Source organism: Linepithema humile, chromosome 6 (assembly GCF_040581485.1).
Source record: "Linepithema humile isolate Giens D197 chromosome 6, Lhum_UNIL_v1.0, whole genome shotgun sequence".
Lineage (NCBI taxonomy): Eukaryota > Metazoa > Arthropoda > Insecta > Hymenoptera > Formicidae > Linepithema > Linepithema humile.
In genome coordinates this window covers 12,349,668-12,370,698 of record NC_090133.1, presented here as the reverse complement: position 1 = coordinate 12,370,698, position 21,031 = coordinate 12,349,668, and the positions used below count along the sequence as shown (strand labels likewise).

At 38.4% G+C, this 21,031-nt stretch overlaps 1 protein-coding gene and 1 pseudogene across 1 annotated transcript in view; both read left to right on the top strand.

Moving 5' to 3' along the window:
- Window positions 1-21,031, top strand: part of LOC105667920 (phosphoenolpyruvate carboxykinase [GTP]-like) — a 116,408-nt gene that overhangs the window by 69,756 nt on the left and 25,621 nt on the right. The gene's annotated exons all lie outside the window — the stretch shown is intronic.
- On the top strand, window positions 549-10,537 carry LOC137000421 (uncharacterized; annotated as a pseudogene).

The following is a 21,031-nucleotide window of genomic DNA, read 5'->3' as shown; positions in this document are numbered from 1 at the left end:
AAAAAGCGATTCCTGCTCTCAGAGCAGCTCTTTCAAAACCTACATTCCTTTATATTTTGACACCCGCTGAACTTATTTCTGAAAGTCAAAATTAAACTCCGGGAAAGTTCTCAAATCCATCATTTTTGCAGAATGTAGTTTTATATAGATTATGGTATTTTACATTTAATCAGGATCATTCATGATTGTATATAAGTTGTACAAATGAAACATAGACTAATAGGGCTAATAGCGTTGTGAATTTTGATGTGATAAGCGGCAAATGGTGGCACTGTATACATTGATATTATATGCGAAAACTTCAAGCAATGCGGTAAGTCTGCATAACGTATATATTGTGTAGAAGAGAACATTATTTCAACTACGTATACCTCCAAGTGTCATGGATACCTCCAAGCAGGCACAACGCGCTATTATTCAGTTCCTGTGTAAAGAAGGCATCGCACCAGTCGAAATCCTTCGTCGCATGCAGAGTTTACGGTAACGTCTGTTTCAAACACAGCACGGTGTTCAAATGGTATGCCGAGTTTGGGGCAGGATAAGTGAGCATGGAGGATGGACCTCCTGAGATCTGGGCAGACGACTGTCGTCATCACAGAGGAAAACATTGCAGCGGTGGACAGATTAGTAAAGGAAAACCGCCTGATAAGTACACAACGAAAGATTTCGACCGATGCGGTGCGTTCTTTACACAAGAACTGAATAACAGCGCGTTGTATACTGTATAGTGCTACCATTTACCGTCCATTGCATCAAAATTCATAACGCTATTAGTGCAGTCTATGTTTCATTTGAACGACCTATATACAAGATGTTTTATGTTTGTGCCAACGTTTGTGTGCAGGTAGAATACGGTTAACTGAATAGAAAAGTCCTTTACCGTTTTGCAATTTTCGCAATAATAATTGAGATATTAATTAAAAAGGATTGACGAATAATCGCGCGTTGCGCGCGGCTAGACCGTACGCTTTAGGCGTGACAGCAACGAGGATCGCAACGAAAAATAACAACGCGTGGCAAGAGCAGGAGTAATACGCGCACTCCACTCGCACACGAGCATTGATATGAACATTATAAAACACCCTGTATAAGCATCTTTTTTTGCACATTTCAAAGCAAAAACAACGCATAATTGATTAGATCAATGCACGTGAGGTGATTTTTGTGATTGCCGTTCATTTTTCTCTCGCACGCATCGCAGTGGCTAGGGCCAAACACCACCGAGCGGGAGTGAAACTATGTATCTGATAAATAAGTGGTTTCTACTCAAATATTTATGTCATGAGGAACTATTGATGCGTTTTTTTAAAATAATTTTTTCAATAATTATCTCATGAATTTTTTTACATTATCAACGTATGAAGGAACCAGAAGTAATAAAACATATGTTATAATGCAAAAAAGATTCATTAGGTGACTATTGGAGAAATTATTAAAAAACCATATTTCTCAAAGATTGATGAATTTGAAAACTTTTCCCGGGACTTAGACAATTTCAATCTTCAGAAATGAGTTTAGTGAGAGTCCAAACATAAGAAAAAGTTTTGAAGGAGTTACTCCGGGAGCATAAATCGCTAATTTTACCAATCTTTCTTTCTAAATACATATATAAGTATAATTAAAATCTAGAACAAAAAAAATTATTGCATATTAGAATAGATCTTAAGAAAGACATTTTAGAGTTTATTATTTTTTTTTATTTAAATAACCAATTTTATATCGACAGCAACCAAAAATTTGCATCGACATAAGGAAAGTGTTGTTAGATTTTTTTATTACGGTTTTAATTCTTGAAAAACATTACGCACAACAAAGAGATAAAAAAATTTGCTCAAAAGAAGCAATTATCAAAACATTGTAATTCCGCGAAAATCATTGTATTTTAATTCGAAAAGAAGCATAAATTTTGAAGCTTAAATCTTCTTCTTTCAAAATGCCTTACAGATTTAAATTTCTTTTTTACAAAACGGCAGAATAATAAAGCTTGATCCATCAAAATAAAATATTTTAACGAGACTTTTGCAACGTTACACCTGATTTAGAAAAAAACGGAGATGTTCCGTTAATCACATCTTATAGTGAAATCTTTTTTCTTTTAGTTTGAGTGGATATTGATTGCTGTGCGATTTTTTTTGACCAAGTTATCAAGGATTGAAGAAAAAATCGTCATTTTGATTTTCGTTTATTACTCATGAAAAAATCATCGAACAGCACTTCATGTAAAACTGTTGGAAAGCTGAAAGTTAATTCTTTCTGTTGTTTTCTGAATGCTGTTATTGTTTTCTTCTTAGCCCTATTTTTTTAACAAAGATAAAGTTAAAAAAACACGTAAAAGACCGGATATTTCATGTTTTTTTCTTCAATTCGATATATTATTGCTAAAGGTCTAATCAAAATTATTAACATATACTGGCCGGGTAGTTGGGCGAGTAAGTTTCACCAATGGCCGGCTCTTTTTGTAAAAAATTGACAAGAAATAATTTTTGCAATATATATAAAACAATTCAATAACTGAATATCTGAAAAATAAAAAGGTAGAACGAACTAATATTCATCCTCGAAAAAAGTTTCCTTCTCCTTCGTCTTCCATTATTGATGAGTTATATTTACAAAATAATTTCCGAAATAATACAATGAGAAGCCTACAGATTACAATCCAAAATTAAATTTATGAGAACAGCTAATACCTAACAGCAACGAGCCAACACTCTGAAACATCTGCTTATTTTATAATAATCAAAAACTTTAAAAAAATATAATGACCCCGTTTGTGCACCTCTGATGTAAATAATTGTGTTACTACTAGTGCAATTATGCTGCAATCACACAGAGCACTACGCACGCTATGCACGCTATGCTCGCTATCAGTGATGCGATGTTTCCTACCGGGCTCCCGGCTCCCGAGCCCCACACAAGCGAGAAGAAAAACTTTGTCTTAACACTTTAATGGTTGATGACGCCAAATTGATATCATTTGTGTGCCGACCGTTAACGGCTGTTGATGCCACATTGGCGTCACTCTAATGCTGCGGCCACACAGAGCGCACTGTTAAGAATTCAGCATAGAAAGGAAAAGTACAGACTTCATTTTGAATCTGGCGCGTCGACCTGGTTACCAGAGAGAAGAGGTTGTCAAGAAGTTGCCACCTCAAGGGGGATTTGTGCATATTTTCAGAATACGTCTTTTGGTTTTTTTTTTCTTCAGGCTGAGACGACTATGATTCTAGATTCCAGATTTCATGTATTGATATCAAGATAGAAGACAATAGTTTTTTTAGATTAGATTGTGGTGCGCAACGTGTAGCAGATTTTTTTGTGTGCGTCAAGACTTTTGTTCCGGTTAGGAATAAATATATTTCTCAACATTTTTGGTGCCCCGGGTGAAGACCATTGTGGATCCTAACAGAGTGATGTAATTTATTAGCTGAGGATTCGGGCATTGTGTCATATTGCATTGAGGCTTTGTGCAGCAGCAATAAAAGTCTATAACTATGTCTAAAAATAAGCATTTGTACGATAAACTGTGCCAGTCGAAGAAAACTAAGCGTAAAAGATTCAATGCGCTTTGTGATAAATTTAATAAGGTTAATTTGTGACGCGACTAACTGGGTTAGATTTAAAGGAAAGTACGAGCAGGTCGTACAAGAATGTGCAAACCAGCTTCAATCTATGGACAATGAGGTATTATAATTGTTGATTGATACCGATGCAGCCGAGAGAATTATAGAAAAGGATACAGCAGAAGCAGCATCGTATCGCGAGAGATGGTTCTAAGCGAAATGTACATACGAGGAGGTGGAGAAATCAATTAAGGGTAATCCTGAGAAAGACAAAGTGATCAAGATCAGAAGAATTACCGGCAACCAAAGTTTGAGCTGAGAAAATTTGAGGGCGACTTATAATACATGAATGGATCTCCTGGTGGAGTCAATTTAGGATCATCTATAGAGATGTGAGAATACCGGCAATTGATAAGTTCCACGCAATATATGATACCTGGCTCCGAAGTTCTGTTGATGGCTTCCTACCCGCAAAATAGAGATAATTATTCGAAAGTCATCAAAGCTCTAGAAGATCGTTTTGAGAAGAGAGAGTTGTTGTCCAAGTTGTACGTTCGTGACTACATCGCACTTATCATGGAAGCCAATTCGAAGAATAAGGGAAAGCACTCTCTTTTTGCCGTACAATGTCATCAACAGCAAAGATCAAGTTGCCAACGTTGAATATAAATGACAGTAAGTTTCTTGACATTTTGCGATGTGCTTTGGTTGGATCATATTTACCATTGGAAACGTTGAAGATCTGGAAACGCAAAGAGAAGGCCAACTTAGGGGGTACATATGACCAGTTCAAGGAGTTCTTGCTCAGAGAAATCAACAGTGAGCAATGAATTCGATTAGCTACACAAAGATTCGGGACAGCTATGTCATCAGGACTCCAAGAAATGCAAGACTGAAAAGAAAGAGTTCGTAGAAGATGTTCCAAGGGCATCGAGTTTAGTATCTCAAGCCACATCGTCTGGGAAAGCTGCTGGGAAGGGTGCTTATTATACGATAAAGGACATGCGATCAAGCAGTGTTTGAAAGCAAGAAAAATATAAATCGTGACAAAAAGATGAAGGCATTGCAATCGTCGGAGGCATGCTTCGTGTGTTTTGGCCTGAAGCACACGTCGAGGAACTGTAAGGCCAAAGTGATGTATCAGTGCTATGGGCGGCGGCATCATTTTGTAATCTGCAAAGAACTGGGATCAATGCACCGAAGAAGTCGGAAAAATTGAAGAAAGCACCAAGGGAAAAACTCGAGGACGAGGCCAAGGAGACACATGAGCAGCACATTGTCAAAATAAGGGGTCCTGTTGCAAACACTTGTGGTCAATTTAGAGGGATTAGAGGGATTAGAGGGATAGAGGGATAAAAGGGAAAACGATTGGAAAGTTCGGATAATTTTCCACCCGGGCACACAACGTTCGTACATTCTGTAATCAACAACTGAGTCACTGTGTTTAAGATCAACCAAGGAGGAGAAGCCGATTCACATACTTTTTAGCAGTTCACGCATAAAAGAAATGATGCACCAAATTATTCGATATCATATCACGATTAGCAGGCTAACTAAAGGTTATGTTTGTAGTCTTCCTGTTCTTGATCACCTCGTGATCTGCGGAGACATTCTCTCTGTTCTAAATGGGCCGTGGAAAACTGAATTGCGGGTTAACCAAATAATCTTGTCGGAGAAGACAGGAACCCCGAGGTGGAGCTTATGATTGGGTTTGACTATTATGGATGACTTCTGACCAGCCATGTCATTCAGTTGGAATGTAGATTGACTGCAATTCAAACAAAATTAGGGTGCATTTTATCGGGAAAGCTGAATCAAGATCCGAATCTAAAAAACAACGTGGCCATGATAGTCACAACCTCTTTGATCTCAACTGAGTCATTGCAAGACCTTTGAACCTTAGAGGCCTTAGGCATTTGGGATCTGGTTGAGCAAGTCACGCAAACAGTTTAAACATGAGGCACGTCAACATCTTTTGGAAACGGTCAAGCGTTGTCAGGATGGGAAGTATAAGGGGCAATTACCGTAGAACCATTGATTCTGCCGACTAACTTGAACATAGTCAAGAAGCGGTTAGAGAGGACATCTGAGAAACTGCGGGATGCTGATATGTGGTCGGTTTATGCAAATGTCTTCAGTGAATGGTTAAGTGAGGGAGTGATTAAAGAGAGTGATCAAAACATTACTGAGGTTCATTATTTTCCTCATCGTGCAGTTATCAAAGAGTCCAGCGCTATAACCAACGTCCAACTTGATGCATCATGTCGTAAAAGGGGACTTATATCGCTCAATGATTGCATGGTAAAGGTCCCGAGTTTGATTGAGTTCATTCTAGCACTCTTACTTCGTTTTCGGGAGGGGATCAGAGTGATTTCCGACATTCGGAAAGCTTTCTATCTGTAGATTGGGATTACTAAAGGACAGCGAGATTATTTACAATTCCTTTGGTAGAGAGATGAATCGCAGAGAGAGCATATTACGTACCGTCATCGTTGCGTTGTGTTCGGGATCAATTGCTCGCCTTTTCTGCTTGAAACCACGTTCGATTGTTATCTCTTATAACTCTCGGTGTCTTCTGAAGCTAATGAAATTAGCGACCTTTTGAAGAAGCTCAAAAGAAGCATAGACAATCTAAGTAGAAAACATTGTCACTTCAGTATCGTGAAGTTCTCAACGGGGGCATTTGCAAAGACGAAGATGGATGTCCGCCTTTGAGAATTATTGACTGTCTGGAGTTCCCGAACCGCGCTGCCTACCGACGAGGCATACGGGTTGACGAGAGGCAGTCGCTTCGAACCGAACGAGATCAGCGTTTCCCATTCGTCGATATTGGGGTCTTGACTTGAAAATTCAAGTCTCGATTTTCGCGCTCCATTTTCACAGATAACGTGAAAATGGAGCGCCAAGACAGACCAAGCGGTCGTATTATCATTGATTCAAAAGCTTTTTGATCCGCTCGGATTTGGGCCCCAATGAGCCTAAAATCGTAGCTAATCTTTCAGCGTAAGTGAGTCCAAAGCTTACATGAACCACAACCGAAGAACTATATGCTGAATACCTGAAGTGGATTAACAGCGAGGAACAAATGGGGATATATGAATTATAGCGATACTTTTGTGATGCAGACCGATCGGTAAAAACATAGAGCATTCACATTTTCTGCGATGCCATTTAAGTGGCCATTGCAATGGTTTCTTACTTTCAATGTGAGATGATGAACGGGGTCAGCATTCACTTTCTGATAGGGAAAGCGAGAGTCACGCCGCTGAAAAAGACCAGTATTCCTATTGTAATTAATCGCTTGCGTATTGCGAGTCAGGATGTCAAGATTCATCTGCGATACTTTGGTCTATGAGAAAGAAGTATACTATTGGTCGGACTCAACGGCCATAACTTGGATTCAACGGGATGCTAATTGGAATGTGTTTTGTCATGAACCGTATTTCCTGCACTCGCTGCTGCACAACTTTTTTCACCCGCCACTGCACCAGGTCCATGATCAGATTGGAAAAGGCAAATTGCGATTGAAAAGTAAGTACACATTAACTTAGCACTTCAAAGAGATTCGGAAATTTACCTGGACTAAGAACTGGAGATATGTACCGGATGAGTATAATCCGGCTGACATCTCTTCCAGAAACTGCCGAGTGAACGAGTTCTTGGATCGTCATTGGTGGGAGAGTTCTGAATAAATGTATGAGGAGAAAATGTAGCCTGTCAACAGAATTTGTCCAGACGATGACAAGATGTCTTCCGAAAAAAAGAAGAGCATTGTGTCAGCTTTGTTGTAAGAGACAACTTGCGATTAGTACGATTGGAAGACTAGCAGTTATTTCAAGCTCGTGCGTGTGTTTGCCTACATCTGGAGGCTTCAGGTGAAGCGGAAAGACAAACCACCTGGGACTTGATTATTGATGGGTTTGAATTTAAGTCCTTAGAGAGAAGCTTTTCTTGTTGGCTCAGTGAGACTTCGGGATCAATGAGACATTTATCTTATTGTGAGACAATTTATCCTGTTGTGGGTCCAAAAACCACAACCAAATTTTATTAAATTAAGTATTATAATATTCTTTTGCGAAGCCTCTTAACGAGGAATCCGAAAAATTGATTGCGATTTTGGAAAACCGGAACTGTTTTTTATGTGTTTTTTAACTTAATTTTTTGTTAAAAAAAAAATAGGGCTAAAAAGAAAAATAACAGCATTTGAAGGGATTAACTTTCAGCTTTTCAACAGTTTTTCGCAAAGTGCTGTATGATGATTTTTTTACGAGTAATAAGTGATGAAAATTAAAATGACGAATTTTTTTTTTATAACTTGGTCAAAAAATAACTCGATCAACTCTTGATAATTCGGTCAAAAAAAATCGCACAGCGATCAATATCCATTTAAACTAAAGGAAAAAGTTCTTACTATAAGTTGCAATTAACGGAACATCTCCGCTATTTTTTTCAAGCCAGGTGTAATGTTGCAAAGTCGCGTTAAAAACTTTATTTTGATGGATCAAGCTTTATCATCGTGCCGTTGTGCAAGAAAAAATTAGCATTCGTTAAAAGTATTTTGAAAGAATATTCAAGCTACAAAATACATTTTTTCGAATTATGATAAATTTTTCGGAGTTATCATGTTTTGAAAATAGTTTTTTTTAAGCAATTTTTCTTGATTCCATAATTGTTGCGCGTAGTGTATTTTATTCAAAGACAATTTGACGTAATAGTTCTGAACGAATTATTTGATAGTACTATAAAGTGTCATCATGTCACTATTGCATCGTTTGATTAATCCTCGCAAGGTAAAACTGTCGAATAGAAAACCTCGCCCCAATGATTTTAATCTTAATATACATGTAGTATACTGTATGTTATTAAAATCATTACTCTGAGTAATATTTTGAAGATTTTAGCCGTCAGTCACGTTGTTTATTAAAAAGTTATTAACAAAATAAGTTTAATAAATGTAATTTTTCTAACACCAATGCACATTTAATAGAATATACTCTTAACAGATTTATTTATTTAAAGATGATAAATTGATTGTGTAAGCGGAGATTGTGTTTCGTCTAGGATATGGGTTGGGTTAGAGATTTTTCGAGGAGAAAGTGCAACCTCTGATAATATGAGATGTATCACAGAGTAGGAATTGAATACGGTTTAATATTTCGCTGGAATAAAAGCGACTCGAATCGATGACGGAATATATGCGTATACTCGACAGTTTGGTACACGGAGTTAGTATTTCGAAGAAGACAGAAGACCCGTACGCTATATGTAGCTGATCATACAAATACAGATAGAATTAATATAAGATTGTACGCAGATAGGTAATGATACCGATAGTAATTAATATTGTTGCGTCTCTGTATTCTTTTCCTCGTGGAGCTCGCCATATAATATTCCTGTGCCGCGATGTTACACCGCTTGTTTCGGAAAGAAGAAGATTGTCTCCAGGACGACGCGCAAGTTTTTGTTTAACAACAGCGGATATGGGAGATTCGAAGTAGCTATCAAGCTGTGCAGACGTGTTTTGACAGTTCTGCTCTATTCCTTGTTACAGTTTTGAGTGTATTCCTGTTCCATTAAAGTTCTTATTATTTCATAAATGCGCGTAATTTACCGAGCACTAGCAACGAATTGACAGCTAATTGTGAGGTGTGGATTAGTGGATGGAGACTTGCATTTTGCAACTGGATAAGACAACAACCAATTACTTTTTAGCACAAAATTTTATTTTCTGACGAATCTACATTCAAAAGTGATGGATGTGTCAATACGTGGAACTGTCGTTATTGGTCGCAAGTTAATCCTCACTGGTTGAGAAAAATGGATCATCAACATATTTGGAAGGTGAATGTTTGGTGCGGCATTATTGGTAGTCAAATTGTAGGTCCTATTTTCTTTGAAGAAAATTTAAACGGTAATAGGTATTCAGCCTTGAAAAAGACAGATCTTCTTGTCTTATTAGAAAATCTATCTCTGCGATTGCGCCTGGATATGTGGTTCCAACAAGATGGATGCCCGTTGCATACATCAAGAGTTGCCCGTGCAGCTCTAAACACTATGTTTCCCAATAAGTGGATAGGCAAATACAGTCCGATCAATTATCCATCTCGACCACCGAACCTCACTATCCTAGATTATTATTTGTGGGGAAGGGTAAAAGACTTGGTGTACCATGACCGTCCAACTACAAGGGATATGATTCGTAGGATAAGAGAAGCAATTCAATCTTTAAGTAATAATGACATTCTTCGAGCAACCAATTCTTTCCAAACCAGAGTAGATGCTTGCATCGCAGAAAATGGTGCTCAGTTTGAACACCTCATTTGAACAAACACACACACACACACACACACACACACACACACACACACACACGCGCGCACGTGAGAGGCAAAGAAACTCACTTTAATCAAGCACCCCGAAGAGATGTAAATCCGCCCGTGCGACCTCCACGCGGTACATCTTGGGTAATGCTAACGCCGGCGGTGCTTAAATTTTGAAATCTCATAACTCAGGAAGATCTCAACTAAAAAGGGTTTGTAACCAGTGTTTCAAAAACGCCTTGACGTCAGCTACACGAATATGAAATAAAAAGTAAGGGTCCCCATTTAAAAAATTCAAGTCGACCTTGACATATAACCTTCACGACGCCATTGAAGGTCAATCGCATATGCCCATGTAATGCATTACTTGATCACCAACAACTTTTGTCTAAAACATTTTTTAAAATAACCACTTCCCTCGTTTTTAAATGGGGTGTACGGGTGGTCTGAAACACTCGGTATAATAAATCCTAATCCGTTTTAGCGTTTTAGTATTTTACCGTTTAAACAACCTCACAAACAAAAGAAATTCTCAGGTAGTGCGCGTATAAGATCACACAGTAACAGATATTTTTCTCAAGAAGGAAACTTTCTGTGTGGTCGAAACTCTTTACTAATACAAGTATAAAAATCGTGGTAAAAGTAAAAAATAATTAGATATTTGTTTATTGCATAGTAAATAAATTAATATTGCATAACACAATTATAATTAAATAAAGTAAAATTATATAAGTTAAATTGCAAAATAGATAAATAATTCTGAAATATAATAAATATTATAATTACACCATTAATTTTTATGTTCTAATAATAAAAATTCATGTCACAATTCACTTAATACTAAAAAAAAATTTTTTTTTAAATAAGATTCGAACCAGCAATATGCAAAGTACTAGCCAAGCACTTTACTCTCTAAGCCACGCCGCTTAGCTGTTAATTTGTTGTTAGGTAAATTATGCGTACGTAAATGTTTAAACGCGTTTTTCTTAGTTATTCTTGAGAGTTACATCGTACCACTTTATCATAAATTAGTGCGAGAGTGCTACAACAACATATATAAAATTGCGTAAAATCGGAGACCCAGATGTCTGATATTCCCTTTGTAAGAAACGATAGCTCGCGTAATTCCGCACACATGAAAATCCGAAGATAAATACGATAATCTCAAGTTTATACGTTAATTCCTATTGCCAAAACCTTAATAAGTAAACAAAATTTTGATTGTCGACGACGGTAGCTTCCCAGAGAGAGACGCTTTCGATAACCGTAACTCGGAGCTAACTTGTCTCACGTTGAAACGACTCACCGGAAAGCGATGTTTACAATTCCATATTTTATTCACAATATTAAAAATCTTACACAAAATCGGCAATTATACAACCCGACTTCTTAAAATTAGAAGTGACTTAACGGTAGCAATTTACAGATGTGCGTTTGAGACGACAGCCTTGATCGGTTCTATATTTTAAGTAGTTACCCAAGTGGTGGCCTTACACTAGTGTTTTGTGTTCGTGTATGAATTTGGTATGTAATGAATACACTAACTGAAATGAACTTAAATCTTTTAATGCGTTGTCTAAACGTTGTCTAAACGAGACCTTTTTCACTCGTTCGCTTCTCTATCGTCTCTGTTATCTCTGCGCGCTGCCGATGGCCTTTTTCTTAACTATAATCTACAATGTATTTCTTACAACTAACGCATCTATACTACGTTTTGAATATAACATTTCCGGGCCGCCTTGAAAGACTTACTTTCAAATTGACTTACATGAATAATAAACTGAAATGTATAATGCTTAACAAATTAAGGATATAAAACTGAATATGTATATAACACAACTGGTTTTGAAATCAGCGAATAATGAAACAAATGCTTAATACGTAAAGATATCTAGTAAATCTTAAATATAATAGTCTTTGAAACAATAATCATTGCACATTATTATCCAACAGTGGTGATGGGCACATCCTTCTAATGGCTCTTTTGAAACAGCCCGTTTGTGTCTTCACCGTTGCTACTCGAACTCGACCATCTGCACCAGGGTGAGTGGCCACCACTCTGCCCAACGGCCATCTTAAGGGCGGTGTGTTGTCTTCTATGAGCAAAACAAGCGTGTTTAGCTCAATATTGGTACCTGGAGTCCATTTGCTCCTTTTTTGCAGTTCCTGTAAGTATTCACGCTGCCAACGTTGCCACAACAGCTGGCGATATTTCTGCAAATGCTGCCAATGTGATAAATGATTGTCCGGGGTGTCCAGGTGATTAAATTGAACAGGTTGTGTAAGTGAGTCGCCTATGAGAAAATGAGAGGGAGTAAGGACATTAAAATCTGAAGGATCGTTTGTTAAGGGAGTTAAAGGTCTGGAATTTAAGATAGTTTCGATTTCCGTAATGAGTGTACTGTACTCTTTAAAGGTAAGGATCTTTCCTTGTGTAAGGTATAAAGATGTTTCTTTATAACCTTAACTGCTGCCTCTCACAAACCTCCAAAATGAGGCGCGGCGGAATAAAACTCCAGTTTATTCGTTGTCTAGCCAGAAAGGAAATTATTTCAGGTTCTGACTTTTCCAAAAATTCTTGAATTTCTTGTAACTCTCGTGCCGCACCAACAAAATTCGTTCCGTTATCGGATACCAACTGAGCGCATAATCCACGTCTTGCTGTGAAGCGACTCAGCGCTGAAAAGAGGCTTCCGTAGTAAGGCTTGTTATTAATTCCAGGTGCACTGCTTTGGTGCTAAAGCAAACAAATACGGCCACATAACCTTTGTATGTTTGTACTCGACCTCATCGTCTGCTTTCTTGAACTTAAAAAGGACCAGCGTAGTTTACGCCTGTTACTATGAACCGGGATGTCTTTGTGACGCGTTCCTTCGGTAGATCACCCATGAGAATATCTGGGACCACCGGCCTATAACGAAAGCATTTGAGACATGCTTTTACTGTTTTTTGTGCTATTCTTCGACCATTAAGCGGCCAATATCGTTGACAAACGTGATGCAATAATTGTTCCGGTGAGCTATGCAATAACTTCTCGTGTTCTTCTCGCATGATGAGACTAGTGATATAATGCTTTCCGGGCAGAATTATCGGATGTTTCTGTCCTTCAGGTACACTTGCGTGTCTTAATCTTCCAACGCGAATTAATCCGTCTTTATCGTCTTAATAAACGGACAAAGAGATGTCAATAGGCTCTTTCGAGGTAAGTCACGACTTGGTAAACATCGCAACTTCTGCTTAAATTCTTCTTCTTGAACCCACTTAAGTACAATGTTCTCGGCTCTGTTTAGTTCTTTACTATCTAGAGGTGATCCAGAGATTGATTTTTTGACAAATCTGCAACAGTATGCAATGATCTTGCATAGTTTGTTAAACGATGAGTATTTATGCAACAACTGAGTTACAAAAGACTGTGTAGTGACTAGGATAACAGAGGGCGTCTTCGTTTTTGTAGATTTGTCTCTGGTTTCTGCATGCATTCCGGTTTTTGATCATTTTCTTTTATCCAGGTGGGTCCACTTCACCAAAGATTGTTCGTTCTTAAATCTGCAATTGTAGTTCCTCGCGACAAGAGATCCGCAGAGTTTTCTTCTGAAGGCACATGCGACCACGTTGTTATTTCAGTTAATTCTTGAATCTTTGCCACTCTATTAGCAACAAATGTTTTTAATGTAAATGATTCCATTTTAATTCATCCGAGCACAATCGTGCTGTCACTCCATAAATGAACTCGTTGGATTCTTCCAGATAAGGCTGTCCTGACTGATTCAAATAATTGCGATAAAAGTAATGCTGCTTCAAGCTCTAACCGGGGGTAATGAAATTGTCCTTAGAGGCCACTCTTGATTTAGCACATAAGAGATGCGAATGCCTATTGTTATCTTCGTCTAAACTGACTACGTATAAACATGCTCTGATAGCACTTTGTGAAGCATCTCCAAATCCGAATAAATCGAACTTGTCTGAAATATTATTAGGGTTAACGTTTCATTGTGCAATGTGTTGAGCTCCGGTAATTGCTCACAATAATTATCCCACAGATCATAAATTTGCGATATTCGTGATAAGACAGTTCTCTTCGTGACTGCTTTTTGTTCGGTTAGCTCTGCTTTGTATTGTAGTATGTCTTGCGAGGAGTTCCAAAGGAGTCCCAGCGTCTTTGCTGCATCCTTATCTATAATCAGTAAATCGTTAACATCATGACTTAGTAGACGTTGCAAAATTCGTGGTTTATTTGAACGCCATTTTCTAAGTAGAAATTGTCCTTTTTTTCAAAAGCTCAAACAACTGTTTCTGTAGGTCTACGACGTCTTGACATCCTTCTTCCTGTCAGTACATCGTTTATGTAAAAATCTTTTTTTACTACACTTGCCGCCAGAGAATATTCCTCTTGATGTTGATTCGCGAGCTTTTAAAGACATCTCATTGCGTGATATGGTGCACTCGCCATAAGTTACCGTATTTAGATGATAGATTTTTGCCATTTCTTCTGAATTCTTTCTCCACAGAATAAGTTGTAGAAATCTATCTTGATTGTCGATTAATATTTATCTGAACATTTGCGCGATGTCAGCCGTAATGACATATTGATGCGTTCTGAATCGATACAATATTTTGATAAGATCCTTTTGCAAGTTTGGACCTTGCATAAGTTTATCGTTGAGCGACGATCCTGACGTTGTCTTTGCCGACGCGTTGAAAATCACCCGTAACTTCGTGGTCAGACTGTCCGGTCGGATTACAGCTTGATGCGGAATAAAATATACTTCTTTGGTTTGTGACAAGTCTGCTTCCGAGACTTGCGTCATATGACTGCTATCTCCATATTCTTCTATGAAGTTAGAATATGTTTCCTTCAATTCAGGATTGCGCTAAAATCTTCGTTCAAGCATTTCAAGCCTTCGTTGTGCTTGAGCTCTGGATTTTCCCAGTTTGACATTTGACCGTATTGGCAGCCGTGTTATGAACCTGCCGTCCTTTTCTCTGCATGTAGTTTCTGCGAAATGTTTCTCACAGGCTTTTTCTTCCGTGGTAAAATGTCTGACTTTAGGAAAGCTCTCTATCTTCCAAACGCGCTCTACTTGTTGATGTAATTGATTGTTGGTGACTGCAAGACATGTTAGAGTCTGTTCTTTTGCGTTATGTCTCGAACTATACAACTCTCCGCCAATGATCCAGCCTAACTTAGTATTCTGCAGTGCTGGTTGCCCGCTAATCCGATTCTTCGGTGATCCAATAAGTATTTTCCAATAGGGTCTTGCTCCTATGAGTATGTCGATTTGGCCTGGTTTATCATAAACAGGATCTGCCAGTTGAATATCCTTAGGCAGGATTACTTTATTTGCTTCAATTTTCCCTTGTGGAATTGGTATTGTAATTGCAGGCAAAACGAGACATTCTATTGCCATAGTAAAATTGTTACAGATAGTCTCAACTTTAATTTGAGTCATCTTGTGTCGGTATGCATTTGATTAATACCACTGATTGGCATACTTCCCCTTGTCCAAGGTATCTTCAGTTTCCGTAGTAGATCTAATGTCATCAAATTGGACTGTGATCTGGGATCCAATAAGGCTCGACAGATCACTCGTTTTCCATCAATGTCCCGAACATAGATTTGAGCCGTAGAAAGAATAACTTGAGCTTTCTTTCTTGAATCAATGCAATGTGTGATAACTGAAGTTGTCTTATTTTCTATTTTTTTTTTACTCTTCTCGATGTAAAATCGTGTTGTGTTTGCCTGAGCACTTCTTGCAGTTTGAAGCCTTGCATTCCTTCGCCTGATGTCTTATATTGAGACAATTGATGCAAAGTCTCTTCTTAATAATACATTTTTTACGATCCTCAGGAGTTAACTTAATTAAATCCTCACATTTAAATGTTGGATGTTCGCCGCTGCATATTTTGCATTGAATTGACATTGAGGTCAATACGACTCTTTTGTCACCCTTTTTTTCTTGCACCGCTGATTGCTTAGTCTTTATTGTCTTATTTTGATTGATCGTTCTCAATGTATGGCAACGTTCCGTAATAAACTTAATAAAATCCTCTAATTTTGGCATGTTTCGCGGTGTACGACCTTTAATGCTATTTTGCCAATCTCGCTGTTCTGTATAATCTAGTTTCTGTTTCGCTAAATGGAGAATTATTGTATCCCAATATTCTACCGGCAGTTGCAACGATTTCAGGGCTGACATGTGTGTCTGAATATGCCATATCAATTATCGCATTGAGTCTGCTTTGTCATCTTTTGAAATGACTGGAAAGTTAAAAAGTTCTTCTAAATGTGTGTCTATGATCATCATTTCGTTGTCGTATGTGTTTTTAAAAAGTTGCCATGCTTGCTCGTAATTTTTATTACTGAATTCTTCCATTACTTTACGTGTTTCTCCTGTCAATACTCCGACGAGATATTGATATTTTTGTGGACCTGATAGATCTTTATCATTGTGTACTGTCGTTTCAAAACTGTTTTTGAAGAAAAGTCATTTGGTATACTCTCCATTGAATTCTGGCAGTTTAATCTCCGGAAACTTTGGTTTATTCCTTCTCTCCAGAGTAATTCCTTGTCTATCGTCAACCAAAACTTGATTATTGTTAGCCTGTTATTGTGCGACTTGTGTTTGTCTTCCTTTGTCGATAATGCTTTGTGCCTGTGCAGCTGCAACGTAATATCTTTCTTCAAATATCATTCTTTCGCCTTCGTTTTCTCGCGAAAATTGTTCCGATTGCTTTTCATCTTTAATGATTATGCTTTCGAGTGCTTGCTAAACGTCTTCAAATGATATCTAAGGATCTTCTAACTTTTCAACCTGACTTGTGCTTCCGCCGTTGAACATTCTTGATTAGATTAAAAAAATGTTTGTATCTTTGTGACTTGACACAAAGATACCTTGACACGAACCCTTCGTTGTTTCAATTGAAATGATTCCGACATTCTATCAAGTACTTACAACAATTACACGTTTTGAGATTATGTAATACCTATGAGAGGTTATGTGTAAAAGATGCGACGTGAACTAGATTCGGAATCACGCCAGATCCGAGGGAGCACGCCCAATGGAAATCGGTAACCTACGGTACTCCACATTCTTCGGGAGTTAGGTAACTTACGCGGTATCGGCAGTAAATGCACAATTCGGTAACTCGCGGTATCGACAATAAATGCTCGATTCGGTAACTCGCGGTACTCCACGTATTTCGGGAGCTAGGTAACTTGCGCGATATCGGCAATAAATGCATGATTCAATAACTCGCGGTATCGACAATAAATGCTCGATTTGGTAACAGCGGTAACAGCGGTAACTCGACGAAATCGGTATCCGGAAATGGGCGCCAGGTGCGTGTAATTGCACCGCGGTAACGGTAACTTCACTACTTCTCTTAATATGTCTGGCCGCTCCTCGTTCAGTATATGGCAGAAGGGCGCAGTTCTTTTATTTCTCGTTGAGAATCGGAGAGGCGAACACAAGGATAACTCAGTAATTGATATTTAACAAAAATATCAATATTTAACAATTAGTTTGACAAGAGTAAAGATGAGCAGTGTGACGATAGAATTAGTTCGACATGGGCCGATGTGACAGTAATGATCCAATAACGGCGGTAGCAAGACAATTCGCCCGCAAAATTGGTAACATATACTCAATTCGGTAACAGCAGTGAAATTTGAAAACGCGATCACGAAAAACGGCAATTGATCCGACAATACTTTAGCAAAACAGATATCAATTGTAACGACGAAACGAACGGTTATTCTGTACGGAAAATGATATGTCGCAAAGAGGTGATTTTCACGGATATCCTCGTTTCTCGCGGAGACGCTACAATGACGGTAACTGCAATCTCGCAGAGAACGTTCCGGCGCAAATTCCGTTCGCAGACATTAAACAATTGCAACTTTACTTAAACGACAGACTTTACGATACTCGCGCTGCGAAACGGTACTCGATAGCGAGACGATACTTTCAATAGAAAGATAGCGCGAAAAACGGTAACCAAAGACGGTACGAGAAAACGGTATCGGAAAGACGGTATCAAAAAGAGACGGTAACGGAAAGTCAATATCAGAAAGACGGTAACCGAAAGCGATAACGCGAAACGATAACAAAAGACGGTATCAAGAAGCGGCATCGAAAGCGGTAACAAAACAAAACGGTAACGGAAGACGGTAACGGAAGACGGTAACGAAAAGAGAGAGACTGTCGGTAATTAGCTCACGCAAGAGAGAGACTTCGACACGATATCCGGAGCCGGCTGGATCTGAGGTATTCGGTAACTGAGCGTGGATGTTAGTCGGAGTTGGTCCTCACTATTTCGCGGCACACCGAACAGTGTCTCTCAGTATGTCGGGCTGCAGTCTTTCGCGTCCCGCGCCGATCTTCCGCGCATCTTGCCGATTTCTGCGAGAGGGGCTTCCAAGAACCGCCCATAATTCTCTCGGAGCGCCCCTGCTTCCTCTTGATTTTTGAAACTTGTTGGTCCGGCGGTCGGTATCCGATCGGCAAGAGCTGGTATCCTCGGATAGGGCTGGCTAGGCTGGCCGGGCCATACTCTAGTCTTTCCGACAGTATCCTTAGGACCCTTGGCACCTTGTGCAGCAGAGCGAGGTCCTCTGCTGTGTTCCTTATTTCGCTCTCTGGCGTTACAGCTAGAAGCAAGATTTTATTAGAAACGGGTTCAGATGGCGGGTTCGACGAGGGCGCGATTCGTGACCTTTTTTTCCGGCGGGGTCACTGGCATGTGACACCCTTTGGTGATCCTCCGGCGTCCGGTCTTCTCGGTGATGCTGATCTCTTCGCCCACAGGCACAATGCACGCAATGCCGTCCGCTCGGGTTCTTGCTTTACAAATTAATCTAATGGTATCGGTAAACAAACAGCAAAAGAACGAAGTACAAAATAATATCAGATTAAACGGTGGAGTCTCGCGGATTGCTCTCTCAAAGCGAGGAGCAACCCCAGAACTCTTTGTCCCCTCGGCCGGGCTACTGTCCTTGTGACGGCGCTCAAAAGTGTCACGTCACAAGGAAATATCGTATTTGGAAAGAAAAGCGACTCACTGACATGATAATTGCCGATGCTGATGTCCCACGTTGTGTAGCCGAATCGAGCCCGTAGGATTTCCAAGTTTGAATGTGTGTTTTTTGTCCGATGTATGTATGCACGTGCGTGCGTGTGAGCCATCTCTTGTCGATTGCGTATATTGCGTTTGCCTCGGCTTCTCGACTCAAAATTGGGCGAGATTCGTGCGTATTGTGCGCCAAAATGTTTGTGTTCGTGTGTGAATGTGATATGTAATGAATACACTGATTGAAATAAACTTAAATCTTTTAATGCGTTGTCTGTCTAAACGAGACCTTTTTCACTTGCTCGCTTCTCTATCGTCTCTGTTGTCTCTGTTCGCCGCCGATGGCTTTTTTCTTAACTATAATCTATAATGCATTTCTTACAACTAACGCATCTATACTACGTTTTGAAGATAACAACTAGTTCGCTGCGTTGAGTCCGTCGGAGTCAGTGTTCCGATTAGGGACCGGTTTGTTTGCGCATGTGCGGCCATATGGCGTCAGTAAAGTGCCTCGTACATATAAAAAGAGACACTGTTATCCAGCTATATTTAAAATAATAAAAATTTTTTTAATGTATTAAAAAATAAAATATGTATATACATATATATATGTACAAAAATACATTATATATATATACAGGGTGTCCCAAAAATTTTGACACAGCGGCCGTATGCCGGTAGAGCAGACCAAACTGAACCGAAAAGTCCTCTACCATTTTACAATTTTCACAAGGGTTAAAGAGATATTAATTATTAAAGATTACCGAATGCGAACGCACGGCTGAGATACGACCGCCTACAGACTACGGTCGTTAGGCGCGCGGCGTGCGATAAGCGGCGAGCGGCGCGTCTCGCTAGACGTTCCCCGCTCGCCACTTGTCGCTCGCCGCTTACCGCACGCCGCGCGCCTAACGACCGTAGTCTGTAGGCGGTCGTATCTCAGCCGTGCGTTCGCATTCGGTAATCTTTAATAATTAATATCTCTTTAACCCTTGTGAAAATTGTAAAATGGTAAAGGACTTTTCGGTTCAGTTTGGTCTGCTCTACCGGCATACGGCCGCTGTGTCAAAATTTTTGGGACACCCTGTATATATATAATTTAATTATTTTATAAATATTAATTATAATAAAAAGAATAAGAGGAAAAGAGGAAAAGGTTATATATATTTTTCAAATAAAACACTACATAAATAAAATAAAATAATTTTATTTATGGCAGAAATGTAAAAAAATACCAACATTTGTTGCTAGAGTAAGGAAAACTGCCAAAACCTTACCTGTATTCATACAACAAAAATATATGTTATTAATTAAAGAGTAACTAAAATCTTAAATTGACAAAAAAAACATTGCACAGTATTATTAGTTTTTCTGAGGTACTTTCCTCAGGTACTTATGTATCATTAATCACATTTTATCACATGTGTTATAAATTATATAATATATATTATAAATAAAAAACTAATAATAAAATTTGAAAAATGCCGAACAATATTAATTATACATAACTAACATGCATGAAAGTCTTTGGCTAGATGTGTCAATCTATTATGAACAAAAAATAAATTATATTAAATAAATCAATAATATAAAACATTGTACTAATATTGCACATAAAAACATAATAAATATTAAAATAAAAGTATATTAAGAGCCATCAGATAAATTGCTTGATTTTTCATATAAATTTAGCGGATTGTGTAATTTTAAATGTTCGGAATCAATTTCAAAATTTATACAATTAATGCCTTCAGCCTGAAAACTCGATCGTATTATACAAATCGCGGAAACAGTTTCATTAGATAATTGATTTCCTTTTTTACATTTTATATTGCTAATCATTGAAAAAATTCGTTCCGCTTCGGCATTAGAATGGGGAAAAGAAAGAACTGCTTTGACTAATGACTCTAAATTTGGAAACATTTTTTCCCCATTAACCAGTTGAGTGGTAACGTATCATATATGTACATTTCTAAATAACTCCACTAATTTTTAACAGATTTGCATAAAACTTGATATCCTAAGGTTTTTTGGGCTGCTGAATTTGAATCTGTTGTCAAAATTGCAAAATTTAAAATGGCG